We start from the raw sequence: 24,956 nt of genomic DNA, 5'->3' as shown, positions 1-24,956 counted from the left end.
TTGTTTTATATGTTGAGCAGTGCATCAAGGGGCTAATCCCTGCGATGTAGGAGAGTTGCAGTGGGGCCGCGGTGTTTCTACCGAGAGGTTGCCTCCATGCATGTGATTATCGTGGTATGGCCAATTTGTATGGGTTCTCCCTCTGTGGAGTTTATAGAAAGGGAAACCTTGGACTACAAAACTACAAAACTATAAACGCAGAGATTAGGCTTTAGGGCAGTTTGTCCTTTAGCATTAGATTGACGCTCCTGGTCCGCGAGGCCATGAGGGTGTGTTTGTCTGTTATGAGCATGAGGTCCATAGCCAATGCCGGCCCATTTCAGGTCCCATCAGTGGTGCGTCTGCCGGGAGCTACCAACAAGTGGTGGTTCTCGAATTTAGGGTTTTTAGGGACCAAAAAGTTGGTTTATGTCCTCTGACAAGGACCATCAAGCCGAAATACAAAAAGCAGAACGTGCTGAGAGGGCTAGACAGCGGTTGGAGATCGTAAGTCGCTATTCTCCTCAAAGGAATAGTCCGATACACATAAGAGGCAGTGGTCTTAGTAACCCAACTGCTGCATATAGTCCTTTAGGTGCAGAAGGAAGCGTAAGTTCTTCCCCTCTTCCACGAAGTCAACCCACTTCAAGTGGGGGTGTGATCCCATCAGTTCAAACTGCTCTTGTCAATTCGATTGTCATCATGGCACAACTCATTGCAATTCCTGTAGGGACGTCGGATTTGCATGCTTTAGGAGTTCCTTTGCCCATTTTTAATGGGTTGGCTAAAGAAGATGTAGAGTTTCACATTTGTGAATTACAAAGGTTAATGTTTAATTATCGCATCCAAGATGAGGGACATCTTATGATGTTCTTTAACATGACATTAAAAGGAAGGGCTGCAGTATGATATCATAGCATAGAGACTGGAACCATAACCACAATCGACCAATTTTACACAGCTTTTCGAGGAGAATATGCCCCTGAAAGAGGTGGCCAATACTGGTTGCGTGTTTTGAATGTAACACGCCAAGACCCCCATGAGAATGTGAAAGCCTATGCCAAGAAGCTTAAGGAAGTGTTTTGTAAGTTACAAACTTACATTCCTATTCCGCCGGCTGCCCAATTGCAATACTTCTTGCATGGATTGGATTTCAATATTCAGGTACAATTGAGCAGTGTGACTTCGGTTGATATAGACACCGCCATTGCGCAGGCAGAAGGAGTAGAGTCACGATTAAAAACAGCCTACTCCTCTTGAATAAATCTTAATGTGGGTTTAGTACCTAGAGAAAATTTACCATTGACAAATGGAAGTCAAGGGATGCCTATGAATAACCCTAATGGGAGAGGAAGCATGGTTTAAAATGTACCTTTACTGTCAGCTCCTCCTAGTGTGACTATGCCTATGGCAAGTCAGTTGGCTCCACCAAATGTTGGAGGCCAAGTTTTGAGCCCTAATATTGTTCTTGTGAGTCAACAACCAATGCCCAATCAAATTGTTAGGCCAATGGAACGACGGATAAATGATCAAGACTATGAGTCGAGTGCCTCTAATGTCCTTGGCGAAGTTAAGGATATGATGAAGCATTACACTAACATGATTTCTAAACAATATTGGCAAATAGCTATTGACGTCAATTTCCTAAAGAAGCAGCAGAATTTGATAGGGAGTCGATGCCCTGAAGAGGGTGGTCCCTCAAGATTTAGCTGTAAGTGGTGTGGCGGACAATATTTCCCTAGAAACTATCCAAATGTTAAATGTGATATTTGTGGGAAGTTGGGCCACTTAGCTGCTACCTGTTGGAGTAAGATTAGTTCCCTCCAACAAGGGAGTAAACAGCCAGGTCTAGTTCATCATAGAGCGCAAGGTAATAACCTGTAGCAAAATGATGCACCAAGACAAATATTGCAAAGGGGAAAGACCACTATAGAAGAGCTGCCACAAGTCAATGGAGTTAGCCTTATTGAGGCTGTACGCATAAATGACGTTGAAACCTCTAACCTACGAGCCGTGACAAGAGGCCAAAAGGCTAAAGAGGGTGATAAAGATAATGCAAAACCGGTCGAGAAAAACACTAAGCAAGGGGATGAGGGGACGCAAGTCCTGAATCCTAGCATGGAAGGGGGACCTCTAAGGCCTGTTGACAAAAAAGTCGATCCTAAGAAGGATGAGGAAGTGCCAAGAAAGAAGGCAAGAGCTAAAAAAAAAGCACCAAAGCCGGTCCCAAGACCAAAATAAAGAATGGTGTGGCAAGAAAAGAGAGCTTTGGCTACCTATCATGATTTTGATTTAGCAAGTTCTCTTTGCGAAGTTAAACCACATGTAAACCTCTTATAGTTGATTAAATGATCTCCAGGAGTATGCAAGGAATTCAAGAAGATCCTGTGTATTGGGTATATTGTAGAACCTTTGGGCATAGCACGAGTAGGGGAAGATTGGTTTGACCATGCTGAAAAGAATTACCCTAGGGTTCCTGCATACGTGGATGGAATATTAGTGGAACATGCTATTATAGACACTGGATCCTCCGTCAATATCATGAGTTCAGAGTTGATGGAGAGGTTGGGTCTAGGCATCCAAAAAGATAGCTCCACCCTTCTTAGAATGGCTGATGATAGTCTAAGGCAACCAGAAGGTTGCGTTACTAAAGTCCATTTTACAGTTGCAAGTGTAGAATGCTTCTTGGACTTTAGGGTGATAAGATTTGCAGGACATCCTAGCTATCGAGTCTTGCTAGGTAGGCCTTGGATTTTACGAACAGACTATCAAGTCGATATACCCGCCGGTCGAGTGGTTCTAGGTAGAGGTGCTAATTGAGTAATAGTCGATGCTTACCCTGAGTCTCCTCAGAGTGAGAGAGCTCCTTTATCCTCTACTGAATTAGAAACAACAGATGATCCATATGGTAGTGAGACATCATCTAGTGATGAATCTAAAGAGGGGTCCACTACAGAGGATATTTATCAGATAGAGCCGCAAGATAGGATAAGAGATGTAGATGTGATTGAGTTGGACCTTGGCACACCGAATGATTCACGGCCAATTAAATTAGGTTCCATACTCAGTTCAACAGAAAGGGAGGACTATGTGTCCTTGATTCAAGAATTCCGCGACATCTTTGCTTGGAGTTATGATGAGCTGAGCGGCATTCCTCCCAAACTGGCTATTCATACTATTCCTATAAAAGACGGCAGTCATCCTGTGTGTCAGATAGTAAGACGTATGCCTTTTGAATTGAGGGACGGGCTATTTGAGGAGTTACAAAAGTTACGAAAAGCTGGTTTAATCTTCCCTGTACAACACATAGAATGGTGTTCACCATTGTTATCGGGAAGAAGAAAAACAACCAGATCCGACTATATGTAGATTTTAGAGAGCTGAATAAGTAGACGGTTAAGGATTACTACCCGTTGCCATTTATTGACCAGATTTTGGATCAATTAGTAGGTAGGGAAATATATTCGTTTATGGATTGCTTTGCGGGATACAATCAGATGGCAATTGCAGAAGAGGACAAGTTGAAAACGACTTTCATTACTGTCTTTGGTACTTTTGCATACCATGTGATGGCTTTTGGTTTATGCAATGTACATGGATCATGGCAATGAACATCAGACAAGACCTTTGGTGACATCTCCCCAGATGAGTTGAATGTATTTATTGATGACCTAGGGGCAGCCACTCTAAGGGAAAGGATGTTGATTATCTTAAGAAAATGCTTTGAGCGATGTAGACAATTCTGTATCGCTCTTAACCCACGGAAGTGTGTCTTTGGAGTACCTTATGGGCTATTGCTAGGCCATGTGGTCAGTTTAGTAGGGATTGCAACAACTGACCCTGAAAAGATCAAGGTTATAGTCGCTATGAGTCCACCACACACTCCGAAAGAGGTACATAGATTTCTGTCTCATCGATAGGGTACTATCGGAGGTTTATAAATGCCTTGGCGGAAAGGATGTTGCCATTAACGAAATTATTATCCTTTAGCTATCTATTTGAATGGAGAGACCCTTGTAAGGTAGCTTTCCAGGATGTGAAACAAGAGCTAGTCAAAGCACCAATTTTAAAAGCACCCAAAAGAGGCGAGGTATTTTACATATTTTCAGCAGCCACCATGCATAGTATCAGCTGTTTAGCTGCTGTTTAGTCAAAATCTGGGAGGAAAAGTGGTATCATCCGATAGCTTTTGCTAGTCAAAAATTGGGCATATAAGAAATTAACTATACCTATATGGAGAAGTTGTGCCTTGCGATGGTCTTTGCGACTAAAAAATTCAGGCACTATATCCTCTATGAGAAGGTAGTTTTCTATATGAAGGCAGAAGGGCTTAGATTGCTTATGAACAAGCTACAACCGCTTGACCGTTTGGCAAAGTGGTTAATCACTTTGCAGGAGTTCGATTATGAGATTAAGAGTAAGCCACTGAGGTTGCAGGGGATTGTGAAATGCCTTGTGGATTTCGGGGGCCGAAAGAGACTTTGGTTGAAGGAAGTGATATTGAAGAAATGTTTAAAATTGATACAGCTTCTATCCCATCTTGGTATGCTACCATTATGCATTATCTATCAACAGGAGAGACTGGAACTGGTTTATCAAAATCAAGAAAGAGGAAAATTAGGCAATAGGCTTTGAAGTTTTCCTTGATCACAGGAACACTATATCGGGAGGGTGTTGATGATATCTACCACCGACGTGTGATGCTGACGAGGTTCCTGTGAAGAATCGCGTGGTGGGGGGACTTGCTCCAGCTGCTGCACCGAACACACAAATAATGCACAAGGAGAAGCTCACTCAAGAGACAAGAAGAGAGATGGAGGCCAAAACGTTTTCTTGCTGATTTCTTCTTCTTCTTCCATACACTTTACAATGTACATAAAGTATAGATAAGATACAACATAAAGGAAAGTGGCCCTACTAAGTCAAACAATACATAACTGACTACACTAGTCAACTGGCGCTATAACCATGCCAGCTGTAAATAGGTGTAACAACCTGAATATAATAAATAATGAGTCAGGGGCCATGTGAGAGTCATAATGACCACCGACGTGTTAAGTGTAGACGTGTGGACCCATCTAACCAGGCGGTCCATCATCAATGTCCACATGTGTTGAGCTTGTCATCTCAACACTCCCCCTCAAGCTCAACTGCATCTCTACAACTCCAAGTAAGCTTCGAAACTTTTGAAGCTTCTTTGTACCCAATGCCTTCGTGAAGATGTCAGCTATCTAATCCTGTGTGCTGGCATACACCAAGTCAATCTCATCTGCTAGTACATTCTCTCTCACAAAGTGGTAGTGTACCTCAATATGTTTTGTCCTGGCATGGAACACAGGGTTTCTAGCCAACTATATACTACTCATGTTGTCACAATAAATGACAACTGGACCTTCCACATGCACATGCAAATCAGCCATTAACTTTTGTAGCCATACTACCTCACATGCTGCAATAGTAGCACCTCTATACTCAGCCTCTGTACTCGACAAAGCAACTGTAGATTGATTTTTGCTGCTCCAAGCAACTGCTACACTAGGAAGAGAGAACATGTATCCGCTGGTAGATCTTCTATCAGACATACTACCAGCCCAATCTGCATTTGTGTATCCAAACACTTGTACATCTGTACCTGCCTCATAGAAAATTCCATAATGTAATGTGGACTTCACATATCTCAATATGCGTCGGACTGCATCAAAATGTGGCTTTCTAGGTACTTGCATAAACTGAGTTACAAGACCAATAGCGTAGCTCAAGTCTGGCCTTGTAATGGTCATGTAGATCAAACTCCCCACTATCCTCCTGAACATAATGGGGTCTTCTATCTCATCCCCAACATCAGCACTCAACTTTACATTCTACTCCAACGGGACTGAAAGTGGTTTGCATGCTGTCATACCATACTTGGACAACATATCCAAGCGATATTGTCTTTGGGACAGCCATATACCATCATCACATCTGATCACCTCAATGCCAAGGAAGTATCTTAGCTCACCTAAATCCTTCATCTCAAACTTCTTCTTCAAAAAGTCCTTGACTTCAGCAATCCCACTATCACTATCACCTATAATAATCAAGTCATCCACATAGATGACTATGATGACCAAACCTGCATCTCCCTTTCTCACATAAAGTGAGTGATCAACATCAGAAACATAAAAGCCAATATTGACAAGATACTCTCTGATCTTGTCAGACCATGCTCTAGGTGCTTGCTTGAGCCCATAGAGCACCTTCTTCAACTTGCACACATACGTGGGATGCTCTAAATCTTCATAACCTGCTGGCTGATCCATATACACTTCTTCCTGCAAATCACCATGCAAGAAGGCATTCTTCACATCCATTTTCTGCACCCTCCAACCTTTGGCTGCTGCCTAAGCAATCACACATCTGATAGTTGCCATCCTAGCAACTGGACTGAAGGTTTCATCATAATCTATGCCATATGTCTGGGCATAGCCTTTTGCAACCAGCCTAGCTTTGTACCTACTAATAGAACCGTCTACATTGTGCTTAATCTTATAAAACCACTTACATCCAATAGCTTTCTTGCCCTTCGGCAATGATACTAGATCCCAAGTCTTATTGGCCTCTAATGCAGCCATCTCCTCATCCATTGCTGCATCCCAATGAGTATGACCAATAGCCTCCTCAAAACATGTGGGCTCAACATCCTCAACTAGTTTCACCATATAAGAATAATGGTGAGCTGCATAACTTTCAAAACCAAATCTTTTAACAGGGTATCTAACCCTGTTAGATCTGCGTACCACCGGATCACTCAATGGAGCCTTTACATTACTATGAGCTCTCTGTATACCTAGTGTCCTGACAGAAGGAATACCAAGCTCATCATCCAAGCTCTCTGAGCCACTGGAGTCTCCATCAAGAACTGCATCAACTCCTTCGGACACTTTATTCTTTCCTTTGTATTTACCTGTAGTGCTACTAGATGCACATGAAGATGTAGAGGTAGTCCTTAGTCTCCCAGACCAAGGACTACCAGATGATGTCTCTAGTCCACTAAGAGTCCGTGATTCTTGCTTTTCAGCCTGCACATAAGTGTCATGATCATTCTCATCATCCAATACATCACCACTAAATGCATACCAACTGCTCATTTCATCAAAGATGACATCCCTGCTCACTCTGAACTTACATGTGACAGGGTTATAACAGCGATACCCTTTCTACTCTAAAGAGTATCCAATAAAGACAAACTTTTCAGCCTTTGGATCTAGTTTCTTCCGCAACTCATCTGGCACATGAACATACGCAATGCAGCCAAACACTTTCAAGTGTGAGACATCAGGCTTATTACCTGTAAAACATTCTTGGAGGGTCATACCATAAACTGCAGTTGTGGGAGTTCTGTTCATAATATAAACAACAGTATGAACAGTCTCAGACCAGAAATGCTTAGGCATATTCTTTTCAGCGTGCAACTTTTGCAATATGCTTGTTTTTCCTTTCTGCAACCCCATTTTGCTGTGGGGTATACCTGCATGTGAGCTGTCTCTTTATCCCATGAGACCTCAGAAAATCACTGAACTCATTCGAGAGATACTCTCCCTCTCCATCTAACCTCAAGCACTTTACTTTCAAGCCTGTTTCTCTTTCAACTGCAGCCTTGAAGGTTCTAAAGTGCTCAAACGCTTCACTCTTTTCCTTCATAAAATATACCCATAGCTTTCTAAAACAATCATCAATGAATGTGACAAAGTATGAACTACCTCCAAGAGATACATTTTGTGTAGGCCCCCAAATGTCTGTATGCACAACATCAAGGATATTTCTGCTTACATCTCTGTCATGTGAAAAGGGTTGTCTTGCCTGCTTACCAAACTGACATGCTTCGCATACCTTATGAAATTCTGCAACTCTAAATGTAGGAAAACCTGTAACCAACCCTTTGGACTGCATCAATTTCAGCCTTTGTACATTTGCATGTCCAATGCGTTTGTGCCAAATTTCAATGTGTGCAACAACACCTTTTCCTTTAGCATACATAGCAGCATTCATAGTAGGAATTCTAGCATCCAGAGTAAACATACGTCCAACTCTACTTCCCTTTGTAACTAACCTGCACTTGTCATTGAAGGCTTCTACAAACCAGTCCTTTGCATTAAATCTGACTTGCAGCCCTTGCTCTACCATTTGACCGACTGACACCAAGTTCTTTGTAATAGATGGCACATGTAATACATCTGAAAGACTCTTTGTCTTACCATCATGCAAGGACAAGGGAACTTTTCCAATTTGTGAAATTGGGTGGCATGAATCATCACCCGTCTGCACATAACCTGCATTTTGCAAATCCTGCATCTCTCCAAACCATTCTGCATGGCTGGTCATATGATTGGATGCACCTGAATCAACATACCAAACATCATCATGTGTTCCCTTTCCTGTAACAGCATTCAGCATATGCTGCATAACAAACAGACATTCATTTTTGTCTTCATTCTGTCGTGAAGACGATGCATAGTTTCCTTGCTGCAACTTACCACTGCGAATATAATCTTTCTTAGCATAACATTGGGCTACAATATGACCTATTTTGCCATAGTAGTGACACACAATACCATAGTTGTTAGAGCCTCTGTTCTGCCTTCCACCTCTTTCTCTAAAGGTCCCCCTGCCTCTAAAGCTACCATGACCTCCTAAAACCTGCATATCTCCAAATTGCTGATTCAATCTGTTTTGCTGGTTGTCACTACCACGTCTTGTACCACGGCCTCTTGAAGAGAACCTGCCACGTCCCCTTCCTGAACTGGAGTAGAAAGCTTGAACCTGTTCACCACTTTTTTCAGATGTCTCACTCTGCATATTGATCTCTTCAGTGATCATAAGGGAGAACAACTCATCGAAATCTGGAAATGGCTTTCTAACATATACAGAAGTTACAAAAGACTTCCAAGCCTTTTCATTGTTAAGTCCACCCAAGGTAGACGACATCAAATCATCATCATCGGGCATTGCATCAATCGCTGCCAATGTATCTGCAATGCTCCTTACCTTCAGTGAATACTCATTGATAGACATCTTCCCTTTCTTCAATGTATTCAACTCTTGCTTGAGTTGAATTTTTTGTGCCTTTGTATTTACAGAAAACATACTTTCAAGTATGTTCCAAGTTACATATGAATTCTCTGCATTTCTAATATGTCCCAGTATATTATTGTCAATTACTGCAGATAGCCAATACATGACCTTCTTGTCTTTTGCATTCCATTCCTTCCATGCCTTTGTCTCTTCTGCAGTTGGAGGATCACTCACCTCCGGCTCCTTTTCTTCACCTGAAACAAACTCGTAGAGGCCTTTTCCAATAAGGAAGTTCGTGACACGGAACTTCCATGAAGGGTACTTGATCTTGTCGAGCTTTTCAATGATGGGGCTTCCACTGTTCTCTGCCATTATCACAAAACTAATACCAACAGCAAGCAAATCTTATGCAACCCTCGATCTATAGTGCACAACAATACACCAGACAGACTTTTTCACTGTCTGCTCAACAATACACGCAATCTGCCAACCAGTTTGCTGATAAACCTTGTGTTTACTTGCTAGTAAACACCTTTGAACTTAGAAATCTGAAATATGTAACCTGTGCACCCACTTTTGGTCAAAACAACCGAAATCACAATGTACCTTGAAACTGTTGTCCGCAACCTTACGGCTCTAAAACGGGGCCTGAAACGGTCTCAGATGCCCAAAATAACTATGGGAAAGCCCTAAAGGGCCGATCTGCAGAATACAAAACGCTATTCGCACAAACCAAATCTCACAGCAATCTGAGATTTTTGCTCGACCCTGCTTCCGGTGCCTCCACAGGCACTATCCAAGAGAGCGAGTGGAAAAATGGGAGAGCTTCTTACCCGTGGCTTGCTTGCTCGAACCTTGCTTCTTCTCCTTCTCTTCAGCCTTCGAAATTAGCCTCTCTTAGTGGTGCGGCTCTGATACCATGTCAAGAATCGCGTGGTGAGGGGACTTGCTCCAAATGCTGCGCCGAACACACACAAAATGCATAAGGAGAAGCTCACTCAAGAGACAAGAAGAGAGATAGAGGCCAAAACGTTTTCTTGCTGATTTCTTCTTCTTCTTCCATACACTTTACAATGCACACAAAGTATAGATAAGATACAACATAAAGGAAAGTGGAATACTAAGTCAAACAATGCATAACCGACTACACTAGTCGACTGGCGCTACAACCATGCCAGCTGTAAATAGGTGTAACAACCTGAATATAATAAATAATGAGTCAGGGGCCATATGAGAGTCATAATGACCACTGATGTGCTAAGTGTAGACGTGTGGACCCATCTAACCAAGCGGTACATCATCAATATCCACATGTGTTGAGCTTGTCATCTCAACAGTTCCTTTCATCTTGGAAGAGTGCCATGACTCTGCATGTGGAGGGCACTTCGCTGGATGGTTGAAGGCACAGAAAGCTTTAAAAGTTGGATATTGGTGGCCGTCCATCTTCCAAGATTCCTTTGAGTATGTTAGGAGATGTGATACCTATCAAAGACATAACAATAGAGAGAATAGAAAACTCCCACTTACACCTATTATGGCTATCCTTCCATTTGAGAAGTAGGGCATTGACTTTGTGGGTCCTATCACCCTATCATCTACTACCCAGAAGAGGTACATTATAGTAGCAACTGATTATTTTGCAAAATGGTCAGAAGCGCAGGTGACGAGGTAGGACAATGCAAAAGAGACTGCAAATTTTCTTTTAGAGCATATTATCTGCCGTTTCAGTCCACCGAAGGAGTTAGTGTCGGACTGTGGAACCCATTTTTTGAATAAAGTGATCAAAAGCCTGATTGAAGCTTTGGCAAATCAAGCATAATAAAATGACCCCTTATAATTTGCAAGCAAACAGACAAGTCGAAAGTACTAATAAGCAGCTTGTGGGTATCTTGTCTAAAATAGTCTCTGAGAAGAAACGAGACTGGGACAGGAAGTTGTATGTGGTAGTATGGGCGTACAATACAATGTTCAAGCGAGCTACCGGCCATACTCCATTTAAATTAGTTTATGGGGAAGAGTGTGTGTTACCCCTTGAAATCGAGTTGCCAACCATACAGTTTGCAATTAACCACTCTTTGGGAGATGAGGATTCACTCTTTGAACGTTTTATGACCATAGCCCACCTGGATGAGCTGAAGTTGCAGAGCTTATTACACCAGGAGGTAGTAAACATTGGATGAAGCAGTTGCACGATCTTAAAGCAAAGAAGTATACCTTTAAAAAAGGGCAATTAGTTCTGTATTACGATGCACGTAGGGAGCTGTTTCCAGGGAAGCTGGAACCTAGATGGGATGGCCCCTACAAGATTGTCAGGATATGGAAAAATAGGTCTACGGCTCTACTAGCTGATCTGTAGGGAGTAGAGTTTAAAAATAAGATTAACCTTAATAAGATTAAACCTTATTATTTCTAAGTATGCTAATACAGAAAAATGCATTGCAGGTCCATGCTAGGGCTAATTTGTGACGTGCAAAAGAGCTTAAAGCTGGTTGATGGGGCAGTTAATTCCTTATTTGGAGCACCCAGAGCAGAGATACCATCGGGGGAAACTTATCTGGTGGAGCAAAGGATACAAAGTGATTGAGTAAGAAGATAGAACCTTTGTGTGGGAGATCAAAGTCTTTTGCCATCACTGCTTACGAATGTGGACAAGTATCCCTGTTGATGAAGAAGGTGGGATGGAGCCGTCAGTTCACCCTCTAAACATGCTAAACTTTGACTATCATAATTACGAATAGAGGAGTTTGTGATGGTAGGCTGTGTAAACCCATTGTGGACGTACATATTATATTTTGACGGAGCGTCCACGGGCCCTAATAAAAAAGGTAGTGTTAGAGTAGTAATCCGAGATCCCCGACATAGAGTTACGATGAAGTTAGCTGCTTATCTCGAGGTAGGATTCACTAACAATATGGTGGAGTATAAAGCCTTGATTATGGGACTGCATATTGCCAAACAAGGTGGTATTCAGTGGTTTTTAGTAAAAGGGGATTCCCAGTTGATCCTAAATCAGCTAGATGGGACATACACAGTGTAGAATCCCATTCTTTGTATGTATCATCAAACTACCATAACCCTACTTGAGGAGTTTGAGAGAGTGTCTTTTCAGCTGATTGCACGTTCCTGGAATCAGTTTGCGGATTCACTGGCAAATCTTGCTTATGAAGAAGACATTTTCTTCAATTGTGGTCCTAGTTTGGATATTGTTATCAATGATGAAACATGACCCGGTCGCTTGTGGGGAATGTTATCAGAGCATGCAATATATGGCAAGTGATGGTTGATATGGGTGATGGAAAGAGTAGCCGAGACCAATCTACCATTGTTATCTTGGACCCATAGGTTGATTAGACAACATGTTATGTGTACGCCTCTTGCTATATGCAGGAGGGATGGGTCATAACCTTATGCATTTAGTTTAGGGCTGCGAGTCCTAGTTTTCCTCCTTGGAAAGGAGCATATTAGTGTATATCTATACTATTTCGGGGAGGGATGTGTAGATACTATGATGTTTTATTTCGTTAGGCCAAGAGGGCCAATCAGTTTTTCCAGTGAAATGTTTTATTTCTTAGGCCAAGAGGGCCAGTTTTGCGAGGTTTTAACTGTTTTATTTCATTAGGCCAAGAGGGCCAGTTGTCTGTTTAGTACAGGTGCGGTTAATGGTTTCTTGTTTTAGTTCTGTGCTAGACAGGTTCAAAGAAAAGCTTGGAAGGAGCGTTTGTCGCGTGAGAGCTTCTCGTGGCCCTATCCAGGTGATATCTCTCCTTTACGAGTAACGTGTTTTTACGTTTTATGTGTTTGTGTACTTGTAGGGGATTTTCTTTTCTTGTTGGGGACCGGTGTCCAAGGCATCAAGTCCCATGTTTAGGTTAGGTATGTCTCAGGGAGGTCTGAGTAGTTGTTGCCTCCTGTAAAGACGTTGTCAAGCATTGAAAGACCTGTTTTAGAAGGTAGTTCTACTGACCTTGTCCTGCTACCTTGCTAGGCAGCTGTTCTAGGAGTTTTTATTAGTTGTGAGGCAGTTAGAGAAGCCTGTCGAAGAATAATGATGATAATAGAGAGGAAGTAAAAACCCTGAATATCTCAAAGAAAATAAATATATACAAAGGTGTGTAAAAAGGGGTTCTAACCCCTATAAAATAAGAAAAGAAAGAAATGAAAATTTATAAGCAGTTGATCATCACCTTGTGAAGGCCTGGTAGGTTCCTAGGGATGAGTCAGACCTGGGGCCGATGCCTTGTCTTCCTAGGGCTGGCATCTTGCTGGAAAAGAAGAAAGTAAGGATGGTTGGAGCGAAAATAAAAGTGAGCGTGAGAAAAGAATTAAGTGTCACCTTGTGAGGGCTTGGTAGGTTCTTGGGTACCGAGACAAGACCTGAGGCTGATGCCCTGTTCTCCTTGGGTCACTACGCTCAGCTCCCTCCTTTTTGCATGCCCGAGTATGGAAAATAATAAAAACCCAAAAGAAGAAATGTGCTAAAAGACAATACTTCTTGATCAGGCTATAGGAGTCCTCGCTTGGTAGGAGCTCCTGGTTGTATTGTCCTTAGTAAGGTAGGTAGTTCAGACCACCACTTAGGGCGACCTCTTTGATAGTTCTTTTTAGTTTGGCCGTGTTGGAGCAGTTGGTTAGTGACTAGCTTTTGACCTTCTATCAGATTATGCTAGGCCTACTCCTTTTGGTTTTCATGCCTTGGTTTTGTCAGGGGGTAGGGTGAGCATTGTGCTGTGCTTTAGTATGTATCTATTTTGTATCAGCTTGATGCTTCCTTTGGTTGGTTTGTGCAGATCTGTTGTGGGATTCGACGGGCTGAGTCGCCCTATCCCGTGGTCGCCAATGAGAGCGGAGTTTGAGCCCGAGATGTGCCTAAAATTTACCAAAAAATCCAAAATTTAGGGAAAAAATATTTAACATCGAAGGCGGCGGCTCTAGCTAGGACGATTTTAAGCACCAAGTGAAAGACAACTTTTAAAAGGCGCCCGAGCAACACTTGTGGATTTTTGATAATTTTTTTGACTAACATGCGGGTTGTTAGGAGTTGCCAGTCAATGGGGGATGTCAAGCCGCACGCCCATGATTTTTCAGAGCACGAATCGGATGCCGGACGAGGAAGGATCCAACAAATGGTCAAGATTCGAAGAGGTGGACATTTGAGAGGCAAAAATTGGGTGTGCCTTTTGGAGCCTTGATCCCCCCTCTCTAATTTTTTGATGAACCAAGATGAAAAAACATGATGCAAGCATGGACAGCAACGCCGTTTTTTTCGCCCTCTTCCCTCATGATGGAGCATGGGGGTTGAATACAACCCATATGGCAAACATTGGCCCTTGATTTCTCTCTATGGGCTGAGCATATCACCACCCTTCACTCGTGGAATGATGGCCTGAATGAAGAGAACGAGATCTAGTCTTTCTCTCTCCTCCCTCTCTCTCCCCTAAAGGGTTGTTCTTGCGTGCAAGAGGAAATGAAGAACGGTGAAGGAAAGATTGTCCGGTTGGGACCGGATTGCTTCTGGGTTGATGTAGACATGAAGATTGCTGATTGTGAAGATGGTGGATATTGAATGTGGGCTGACCTGCAGTCCCGCAGCAAAACCGAAATCCCGAAACACGAAACCTAAGCGGTAACTCAATTTTTAATGAAGAAAAAATGAGTTTTTATGCCATTTGATTGATGAAACATTGTTCCCATGGGCTGAATATTCATTATGATGTTGTTTTATATGAGTTTCAATAGTTTATAATGAGAAAATAAAAAAATCATAAGTGATATGACTGAAATTAATGTTATAAAACCCGAAAAACACTCGTTTAAGGAGTAAAAATGGTGTTTTTGCAAAATAAATGGGAAACATGAGACATAATGCCTATAAAACCTAGAATTTTGCTGTCAAGGAACCTAAGGGCCACAACCCACAATCAATCTTAATTTTTAGTCATTTTTTAATTGAATAAAATAGAGAAAAAATACCAAAAATGGGTGAAAATTGGGTTTTAAATGGAAAAAATTAAGAAACGGTAAAAGAAAAATTCTAAAAAATTACATGTGTGTTTGTGCAGTGTATAATGAAGGTAAAGCATGAGGTTGGCCTCGGTTTACCCTCGTTTATATGTTTCTGTTCATGTTTATCGCTTTCTTTGTAAGGAAACACACAGAAAACGACCCTTTCACATATCAACGAATGCAAAAAATTAAAATGGCAGGGTGAGAGGGGAGGTTGAGCATCAAAATATAAAATAAAATCTAGTTTAGGTGTTGCATCATGCCCATAGGATGTTGTTTTAAAATAAAGGGAAAGGCAGCATGAGCGTAAGGCTCGGTGTCTTTTCTCTTTGTAGTACATAAATGCTAGCATGGAAATCATGAAAAGAATCGTTTCACACGATGCACAATGCTGATTTTCTTTTGTTTGTGCACTAAACTGTTCACATTATGCACTATGCATAGTTTATGGTATCAATGGAAAAGCTACTAGACTGCATAGCACTTGTTTTCTTAGGAATTTGACCTACGATTGAGAGTGTAAGGTTATCCCTTACTGTAGGATAGAGGGGCGGTTTCCTAAGGGGTTGTTAAGTAAGGACACATGGTATATCTCCTAGATTTGAAATGAAGAGAGGAGTTTGTTCGTTTATTTTATATATTGAGCAGCGCATCAAGGGACTAATCCCTGCGATGTAGGAGAGCTGTAGTGGGGCCGCGGTGTTTCTACTGAGAGGTTGCATCCATGTATGTGATTATCATGGTATGGCCAATGTGTATGGGTTCTCCCTCTGTGGAGTTTATAGAAAGGAAAACGTTGGACTACAAAACTAAAAAACTATAAACGCATAGATTAGGCTTTAGGGCAGTTTGTCCTTTAGCATTAGATTGACACTCCTGGTCCATGAGGCCGTGAGGGTGTGTTTGTCTGTTATGAGCATGAGGTGCGGCTAGTGCCATAGCCAGTGCCGGCCCATTTCAAGTCCCATCACATGTCATTGAAAGGAATGACAATGCTCACTCATTTGCAATATCTTCTGCCCCTTCACTATTAATGTTTTGAGTTTTGTAATTACTGTTTATATGGCATGCAGACACATAATACACATAAAAAGTTTGGTATGACATGTATGGGTGATCCTTTGGCTCTTGTTCATTCAAATTTATGTGGTCCCATGCCCTACAAGTCGTTAGGTGGTGTGAAGTACAGCTATGGTAGATGGAGCTTGATGGAGGAGGCTTGAGGATGCTTGAGCTAGCATCTAGGATCATGGAGCTACTGGTGTGTGTGAAGGAGGAGGCAACTCATTTCAGCATCGAGGTAAGCTCACTACATTCATAGGATCAAAGGCACATTGGCTAGGTGAGAGATAGCCATTAGAGCTCGCTTGGAACGCTTGAACAATAAGTGGTCCGTGGGTCTTGGCGGTTGAGCTTGAGCTCCCTCTATATTTTAGTTCCGTTGCTGGAACAAATGGATTCAAGCTTGAGCACTTGCACACCTCATATCGAGCATCAAAGGAAGGGATTCATCCTCAAATTGGAGCTTGAGATAGGCAGGAAGTTTGGGCTTTTGATCTTTGATACAAGTAAGTATTTTGGTTATTTTGGTTGTTCGATGATTGGGAAAGAAGGGAAAATCATTTCAGTTATTTGCTTTTGATTCTTGTTGCATTTAGTGTAGGTTAGGATTAAGAAATCAGATTGGAGAGATGTAGGGACTACTGGTATAAAACAGGGCAAAACATGCACAAATTGGGGTAAATGGGAAAAAAAGAGTGGTTGGAATGATTAATGCTGGCAAGGGAGTGATTGGGGATAGCAAGATCTTACCCGGGAAGGGGTTTAAGGGCCAAGAGACCATAGAAGAGCTCATCTTTCACCCTAGCAGTAAGAGAGAGAGAGTGTGTGTGTGTGAGTGAGAGAGGGAGAGAGTTTCCATTGGTGATTCAATTCGATTTTGCCATCGGGGAGTTCTTTGCATGCTTCAGGTATATCAAAACCTTGCTGCTATGTATTTGTTGTGATCTGGAAGTCGGCATGCCTGGTGATTGCTTGGATCATTGGATTCAACGAGATCATCCTCGGTGATGTTGTCATCGCGTGCAACTCGGCCCATCCAAGTGGCTTGATTCTTGGCCGAGTCTTGCAAGGTGAGAAGGATCGAAGCTTGCTTGGAAGTGAGCTATGGTAGAGAGCAAGAGCAAGAAGAGAGAGAGACACAAATGGGAACTCCAACAGTCACAATGTGTGACCAGGCCTTCCTTTATTCAAATTGTCACTAAAAGAATAAAGTATAAAGTGACGGTGATAGGTGCCCACCACTTACAGTGTGCAGTTGTGGGTACTCTCAGTGTAGTAATACACGGCTAGGGAGAGGTCCCTTTACCCCCAACAACCTCCCACTTAAAGGTGAATCTACCCTAGTGAGGAGTGAAAAGAAAAAGAAAAGACAATACAATGTACACATGTACAACAGGATGAGGAAAAACGCCATCTCATCCAATGCCCACCAATCTCCTGAGGAAGGCAAAGTGCTCTATAGTGACACTTTTTGTGAGCAGATTTGCAGGATTTTTGCCAGTGGAGATCTTGACAAGGTCAACAAACTTGTCCTCCACAACCCCATGTATAAAGTGATACCTCATCTCAATGTGTTTGGTCTTCGCATGGAAGACCAGATTCTTGGCTAGTTGAATAGTACTCATAGAATTTGAATGCAGCGTAGGTATAGTATCAATCCCCAGGTCATGAACTAACAGCCCAACCATATGGCCTCCTTGCAAGCCCTAGTGGCCGCAACATACTCGGCCTCAATGGTAGAGAGAGCCGTACACTTCTGAACCCTGGACATCCAAGAAACAACACCTCCAGCATAGGTAAAGACATAGCCAAAAGTGGACTTCCTACTATCTGCATGTCCTGCATGATCGGAGACCATTCCATATTGAATAAAGTTTGTTTTTTTGGTTTCATTTCTAGTCTTTGCACCTCCTCCATGTTCTTATATTAGTTATCATTTTGGAATGAGGGATCAAGCAGAGCTTCTTAGGGACATCTTTGAGAAAACGCTCCACAAATTCACCTACAATCATTGGGTACTATGTGTAGATGTAATATTGTTGTTCCCATGTCAGTAGACATTCTAAAATATTTTTTGCTTGTCAACTAGAATTTTGATGTTGGCTTGAGCATATACTTGAGAAAGTGATGTCAACATTTTGTCAAGTTCTTTAAAGTACTTAGTTATTGAGCCATTTTCATTTTGAGTTGGACAAAATATGTTTTTAAAAATCCTTTTGATTGTGCTTTTAAATTTGGAGTTCTCTTCTATGTTAATTGTGGTACTAAGGTCTTGTTCCTTGCCTAAGGTGATAGGTTTAGTTTTGGTTGGGGGTTGTGAAAATTCGGGTTTCACTTTTGATTTGGAAGTAGCAACTAGTATAGACTGAATGGATTTGGTGATGTTGGTAGTTAAGGATGACTTCTTGTTGAGATATCGAGCTCCACTCGTGATACGCCAGGGTGACCGTTGAGTACTTATGTCACCGACTTGTCAGTTGCAGACGCGGTTGGTACACCGCCCATGAATAATAGCTACATGATAGCTATCCTTATCTACTCTAGTTCGTGGCTCAGTTAGTATGCCACCTTAGTTAGTTGAGTTTGGTTTGAGACCCATATATAGGGTTCTTCTATTTCTTTGTATAAGAGTTCTTTTGACTTACACAACTAAGAAGAGGAAAACTGTTTTCAGCCTCCACCCTTGTGTGTATTCCCCCATTGTGCAAGCAAGAAAGCTACAAGTGAGACTCCTTCCTTCTCTCCCACAATCTTGACATGGTATCAGAGCCTTGTTCATGGTAAGGAGCTCAAGAAAGCAAGCCAAGCTCGCGGTGGTCTGGTAAGAGGAGTAGTGTTGCTTTCATTTTCTGTTTTGGGAGCAGATCTCTACAGGTAGCACAGCCGGAAATTGCAGGAGTGTATTGTCTCAGGTTGAGACGCCCTTCGCAGTGAAGCAAGAGGGCAGTATGCTTGTGCGCAGAGACATTGGGAGTTTCAGAATCATCCTTGGTTCCGGTTTATGCAAAATCGTCACTAGGAAGTGACTGTGTGGTCAAATACCACTTTCGCCAGTTTTGCAGATTTGCCCTTGTGAGGGTGAAGCTGAGTTTTTGCAGTGACAGAATTTTTCGCAGTGTTCTGTAATGGCGTCTGATTCTCTTTCACAGATTGTAACTGAAAAGCTTGACAAGAACAACTTCCAGGCATGGAAGTTTAGAATGACGAATTTCCTTATGGGAAAAGGATATTGGGAATTTGTTGCAGGAAATGAAGAAGAACCAGTTCTTCCTGATGTTCCCAATCAACAGCAAATGCAGGCATTCAAAGCATGGCATGAGAGAGCCAGGAAAGTTATGTACTGGCTGTCTATCAGCATTTCAGACTCTATGACTGTGCATATTCAGGATGCAAGTACGCCAAAGGAGGCATGGGATACTCTGTCAAAGATGTATAGCACAAATACACAAGCCAGGAAAATGCAGCTCAAGCAAGAGTTGCACAATGTGCAAAGAGAAAATATGAGCATCAATGACTACCACATGAAGGTGAAGAAGATTGCAGATGCACTTGCTTCCATTGGGTCGCCAGTGGAAGATGATGATTTAGTTTCTGTGACCTTGAATGGTCTAGGAAAGGATTATGCGCAGTTTCGGACATCCATTTCCGTCCGTGAAAGATTTCCTGATTTTGAGGAGTTGATTGCTCTTCTAATTTCTGAGGAGCAGAGAAATGGTGGTGCATCTTCTTCAGGAGGAACTTCAAAAGAAGCTGTCTTCTACTCAAATGCTGGAAGAGGTAGAGGCAGAGGTAGAGGAGGCCGATTTGGAGGCCGTGGTAGAAATCAGAATATGCAGCAAACTCAAGAAAACCAGTCCTATGGAGGAGGACGTGGTAACTCTAGAGGTAGGGGGAGCCAAAGAGGTCGTGGTGGATGGCAAAGAGGTCAAAATGCAAACAGTAATGTTGAATGCTACTACTGTGGTAAAATGGGTCATATGGCTAAAGACTGCTATAAAAAGCAGAATGACATCATGAATGGAAAACTGCAACAAGGGAATTATGCATCTTCTAGTAGATAGGGTGATGATAGAAATGAGCATTTGTTTATGGTGCAGCACATGAACAATTCTGTGACAAGTGCAGGAGAAAGCAATGATGTATGGTATGTTGACTCAGGTGCATCAAACCACATGACAGGTCATGCAGAATGGATGGAGGATGCAAGGAAAATGGAAAAACCAGGATTTGTGGAGACTGGTGATGATACTGCACATCCGATTGTGCAGATTGGAAAAATTCCTTTGTCTATGCAGGATGGGAAAAAGAAATACCTGTCCGATGTATTTCATGTCCCGAATATCACCAAGAATCTGGTTTCTGTTGGTCAAATGGTTGAACAGGGCTTGCAGGTCAGATTTAATCCTCATGGATGCTTTGTTGAGGATATGAAAAATAAAGGTCGCTTGATAGCAAAAGGAAAGAAGAAGGGCAGAATGTTTATGTTGGATGTAGACATGTCTGAATTGAGTGCAACAATGTTTGCACATGGGACCGGTGTAGTTGCAGATATTGATATCTGGCATAAACGCATTGGTCATGTTAATGTACAGCGACTTAAATTAATGCAGGCCCAAAATATTGTTGCAGGATTGCCTAGATTCAAGGTTGCAGAAATGCATAAGGTATGTGAAGCCTGTCAGTTTAGAAAACATGCAAGGAAACCATTTCCTAGACATGTTCAAGAGAGTAAGAAGCCATTGGAATTAATCCACTCTGATGTGTGGACTACTAAAGCTGCATCTCTTGGAGGCTGTCATTATTTTGTCAGTTTTATTGATGACTATAGCAGAAAAGTTTGGGTGTATTTTATGAAAAAGAAAAGTGAAGTTTTTGGGCATTTCAAAACTCTTAAAGCTATGGTTGAAAAAGAAACAGGCCTGCAAGTAAAATGCCTAAGGTCAGATGGAGGGGGAGAGTACCTCTCAAATGAGTTTGCAAGGTTCTTGTAGGAGCATGGCATAAAGCAGCAATATTCATGCAGTCATACCCCACAACAAAATGGAATTGCAGAAAGAAAAAACAGACATATTGGAGAGGTGTCTCGTGCCATGCTAAATGAAAAAGACCTGCCAGATTTTTATTGGGCTGAAGCAGTTGCTATAGCAGTCTACATAATGAACAGGACTCCCACTGCAGCAATACATGGAATGACTCCAGAGGATAGGTATACTGGTAGGAAACCAGATATTTCTCATTTGAAAATTTTTGGTTGCATTGCCTATGTAAATGTGCCAGATGAGTTGAGATCCAAGTTGGATCCAAAAGCTGAGAAGTGCATCTTTATTGGTTACTCTCTGCAGCAAAAAGGGTATAGATGCTATAACCCTTCTACTCATAAGTTTAGAGTGAGCAGAGATGTTGTTTTTGATGAGATGAGTAGCTGGTATAAACCAGTAAATGTGATTGATGATGTAGATGCACAAAATGGTAATGCTGCACAGAATTTACAGCACTAGTCACAAAATATTAGTGGACCTGGAGCGTCCTCTAGCAGTGGCTCACATTCTTCGCCATGGACATGCAGATTGAGATCAGGAGAATCTTCTCAAAGTAATGCAAATAGTGGTATACAGGTATCACGAAAAGGAAAAGAGAAGGTTGATCAGCCCATGTTTGATGTGAATGCAGGTCACTCTTATGTGGATGGTGAATCCAGTGGCTCAGAACAGAGCATTGATGATGAGTTGGGTATTCCTTCTATTGTTACACCTGGAGTAAGGAAGACCAGGGATGTTTTGAGAGCACCTGGGAGTGAACCCACTTTGTGCAGGTCTACCAGAGTTAGGTATCCTATGGATAGGTTGAAATATGATGGATTTACAGCCATTCACTATGCATATATGGTCAAGGTGATACAGGAACCAAAACCCACTTCTTTTGAGCAAGCCATGGGAAAAGAAAAATGGGAGAAAGCCATGGATGAAGAAATGGATGCCTTGGAAGCAAATGCTACATGGGAATTGGTACCTTTGCCTAAAGGTAAGAATGCAATTGGCTGTAAGTGGGTTTATAAGGTGAAGCACAATGCTGATGGTTCTGTGAACAGATACAAGGCAAGATTAGTAGTCAAGGGGTATGCACAAACATATGGCATTGACTATGAAGAAACATTCAGTCCGGTTGCAAGGATGGCAACCGTAAGAGCAGTCATTGCTATGGCTGCGTCAAAGGGATGGTCTTTACATCAGATGGATGTAAAGAATGCCTTCTTGTATGGTGATTTGCAAGAAGATGTCTATATGGAGCAGCCACCAGGTTATGTGCATGCTGTTCATCCTGAGTTTGTTTGCAGGTTGAAGAAAGCTTTGTATGGATTGAAGCAAGCACCTAGAGCATGGTCTGACAAGATAGGACAGTATCTTGTCACTATTGGCTTTCAGATTTCCAAGGCAGATTTCTCACTTTATGTGAGAAAAACAGAGAAAGGTATTATGCTACTTGTCATTTATGTTGATGATTTGATTATGACAGGTGACAGTGATGAAGATATCCTTCATGTGAAAATGCTATTGAAGCAGAAGATTGAGATGAAGGATTTGGGAGAGCTGCGTTATTTCTTGGGCATTGAGGTGATTAGATCACCAAGTGGGATACAGCTCTTGCAGAGGCAATATGGATTGGACATGCTGTCCAAATATGGGATGACAGGCTATAAGCCTATTTCAGTTCCTTTGGAGCAGAATGTGAAGCTGAGCATAGATGCAGGTGAGCTTCTAGAAGACCCTACTATGTATAGACGCATAGTAGGAAGTTTGATTTATATGACTATTACCAGGCCAGATTTGAGCTATGATGTTGGATTGGTAAGTCAGTTTATGCAGGCTCCAAGGAAACCGCATTTGGATGCGGCTAGACGCATACTCAGGTATGTGAAGTCCACATTGCAGTATGGACTATTTTATGAGACTGGGGTTTAGATACAGTTGCATGGATACACTGATGCTGATTGGGCTGGTAGCATTTCTGATAGACGATCTACCAGTGGATATGTGTTCTCTTTTGGGAGTGCTGCAGTCACTTGGAGCAGCAAGAAACAGGCTACAGTTGCCTTGTCGAGCACAGAGGCTGAGTACAGGGGTGCAGCAATGGCTGCATGTGAGGTAGCTTGGTTGCATAAGCTACTTTATGATATGCATCAGTCTACAGATGGGCCACTTGTCATTTATTGTGACAACATGAGTAGTATACACTTGGCAAATAACCCAGTCTATCATGCTAGAACAAAGCACATTGAGGTGCATTATCACTATGTGCGGGAGAGGGTTTTACTAGGTCTTATTGATCTAGTTTATGTTAGCACAGAGGATCAGGTAGCTGACATATTCACGAAGGCATTGGGCGCAGAGAAGCTGCGCAAGTTCAGAGACCTGCTTGGTGTGCAGGAATTGGGATTGAGCTCGAGGGGGAGTGTTGAGATATCGAGCTCCACTCGTGATACGCCAGGGTGACCGTTGAGTACTTATGTCACCGACTTGTCAGTTGCAGACGCGGTTGGTACACCGCCCATGAATAATAGCTACATGATAGCTATCCTTATCTACTCTAGTTCGTGGCTCAGTTAGTATGCCACCTTAGTTAGTTGAGTTTGGTTTGAGACCCATATATAGGGTTCTTCTATTTCTTTGTATAAGAGTTCTTTTGGCTTACACAACTAAGAAGAGGAAAATTGTTTTCAGCCTCCATCCTTGTGTGTATTCCCCCATTGTGCAAGCAAGAAAGCTACAAGTGAGACTCCTTCCTTCTCTCCCACAATCTTGACACTTCTTACTACTTAGATCCTTGGAGTGATTGGAAAAAATCTTAGGCTTATCATGCTCTGAGGTCTTAGATGTGATCATGACAATGTTTTCACATGTTAAGTGACAATCCTTTGGTGTTTTCTCTTCTTTCCCATTTGGATTCATTTTATTGGCTTAGGCAAAAACACTATATTGTGGCTATTGTGTTTCATTTATTTTTTTGGTGATAAAGTTCCTTTGGGTTTGGGAGATTTTAAAACGTTGGGAGATGAAGTAACAACTACCTTAGACACTTTCTTATCTGTATTGGATGATCCTATTGCTTCCATTTTTGGATTTTCTCTTTTGGATTGAGTGGCATCTAGGGATGCCACTATTTTGGTCCATTAATGGTTTATTAGATCCCTTTTTTTTCTCTTGTGAAGTAGAAATCACCTTAATATTGCACATTGATAATCCTAGGCACTATCTTCCTCTGGTAGGCAAGTACTACCTTTTTGGCAATCAATTTATCTATTTTTGACTCCTCAATTAGATTAGGTTATAGCTTGGATTTGCACTAGGTTTAGCTCTCATGCTTCTCATCTTGGATGAAGCGTTAGGGATGGTTAGTGGAGATGCTTATACAATTGATTTAGACAAACAAATCCATTAGTTTCTTGCATAGTAGCCTTGAGCATCTATTATGGGTTTGAAAAGCCATTGTGGCTTCAAGTTAACTCTTCACTGTGGTACCCCCATTAGTAAGATTTTGGTCCCTCGATTCTTGTTGAAGAGACCATATGTTGGTTGGTTTTGACACCCTTGGGGACTATTGTTGTGCTCTTAGTAGCCTAAGTTTTCTCTTTGTCACCACGTGGAGAAAACCTACCGAGTGGGTTTTGTTTTTACTCTTGAGATTTGAGTGACTCTTTAAGTACTTTCTTTTCATCCTCACTAGCATATGTGATTGATTCTATGATTGGTTTCTTGTTCTTCCCTTAAGAATAACAATATATCATTTTTTAAAGGTTGTGATTATCTTGATGGTGTAAGCTCAAGTATATCCCTTATGCTTCGTAATGAACCCTTCTACTT

This window comes from Lygodium microphyllum, chromosome 9 (assembly GCF_053477565.2).
Source record: "Lygodium microphyllum isolate KBCC chromosome 9, Lygodium_microphyllum_v1.1.10, whole genome shotgun sequence".
Classification (NCBI taxonomy): Eukaryota; Viridiplantae; Streptophyta; class Polypodiopsida; order Schizaeales; family Lygodiaceae; genus Lygodium; species Lygodium microphyllum.
Note: the sequence above shows the minus strand (reverse complement) of the source record.